Consider the following 402-nt stretch of genomic DNA (forward strand, 5'->3'; position numbering starts at 1 on the left):
GATGGGCAGGCCGCGGGCAGTCCCGGCCGCGGAACCAGCGCTGTGCGGTGCCGGAGAGCATCGAGGTACCAGCTCGGACCTGGAACATCTTTCTACGTGTGTCTGCGTAGTGCTACGCTTAACCACCGCTTTTTTCTTCTCTCTTTGAGAGGCTTTTTGGTCAGGGCAAAGCCTCGGCTGTAGCAATTCTGACTTTCCAGGGAACCAAACCGCTAAGCTGGTAATACCTTCTTTAATGGGATTATTTCTCTTCGTACAGTTCCTCTAGAAAAGTGGCCTAAGCAGTAACCATTAGCTAAAGCGAGTTTCTCTTCTGACATTATCTTGTGTGGGAAGGTGCCCACCGAGAGGTGGACTCCGGTGGGACAAAACCAACGCTGAGTTTCTGCTCTGAGGCTGTGA

This window comes from Buceros rhinoceros, unplaced genomic scaffold (assembly GCF_000710305.1).
Source record: "Buceros rhinoceros silvestris isolate BGI_N320 unplaced genomic scaffold, ASM71030v1 scaffold29086, whole genome shotgun sequence".
Classification (NCBI taxonomy): domain Eukaryota; kingdom Metazoa; phylum Chordata; class Aves; order Bucerotiformes; family Bucerotidae; genus Buceros; species Buceros rhinoceros.